Genomic DNA, 1,173 nt, shown 5'->3' on the forward strand with positions numbered 1-1,173 from the left:
TAAAACATCATCGTACAAGTCGAATTGTGACAATAAGTCGGTGTCACTTGTGCAAATCCCTAAAGGAGGAAATGATCTCCTATGATCAGTTACAAATTGAATAAAGGAAAATGAATTCACTAAGATCTCCTATGTTATTTTATCAATTTCGTATTGCTATATGTTAAAGATCTCATGTGAAAGAGTACAATACAAGTAAAATAACAAATGTAATGAAACATAAAATTGATCCCCTTGCTAAATGTAGATCAACAAGCAACCAATTTGGCTAAATCAGACAAGAGAGGGTTGCTCAGATGGTAAGCGTCATCTACCTCCAACCCGAAGGTTGTGGGTTCGAGTCACCAAGGGAGCAAAAAGGTGGGAGCTCCTGGGGGAGGGGTTAAAAAAAGAAAAAAAAAAAGAAAAAAGTAGATCAATAAGTAACAAAAGTGTAATAATATACCTGAGCTTGGCCGGGAATTTTGCCACTGGTATAGAAGCTGTTGGCAGCCATATTAATTAATTTTGTGATTTGCTTGTGTTATGAAGTATGGTAGTAGATTCAAGAATGCATGCAAATTTAGATCGGTTGGTTTGATACCTCGGAATATATAGGTGAATTTTATGAGCTTTAGAGTGCTCAAATGATGAGCTAAATAAATGCATTTTCTAACATATGGCATATAACTTGATTGGTACCAACATGAAGTATGGGTTTGGATTGGTTAAGAACATATCAAAACGAATTCTTGATCCGTCTATTTTGGATAAATTGAGAAATAGAAAAGAAATTGCTTATTTCATCACTAACGACCTTTAATTTAAAGTAATTAGAATATATATAATCTGACTTAAAACCATTCTTATGCGATACGATCTTCATAAAAGAAAAAGGAAAAAAGAAGAGTCCTCTCATAAAGACGACCTTTGCTAACATGTAATGTCCTATAAATGACTTTCAGAGTCTACATGTAATAAATATAGAGACGAGAATGTCCAATTCTCCATTTTTTGGAGTAGTACGTATGTATCTATTTTCTTTTAGTTATTATAAAAAGGGCATCAAAGAATTGCAATAACATATTACGATGATCAAATCTTTCCCTATGTGCTCAACTAATTCAATAATGTATAACATTAAACATCTGATAAGACTTTTAAGGAACTTCTAATTTAAAGAATATTTAAATT

Source organism: Lycium barbarum, chromosome 7, assembly GCF_019175385.1.
Source record: "Lycium barbarum isolate Lr01 chromosome 7, ASM1917538v2, whole genome shotgun sequence".
In the NCBI taxonomy this organism is placed as follows: domain Eukaryota; kingdom Viridiplantae; phylum Streptophyta; class Magnoliopsida; order Solanales; family Solanaceae; genus Lycium; species Lycium barbarum.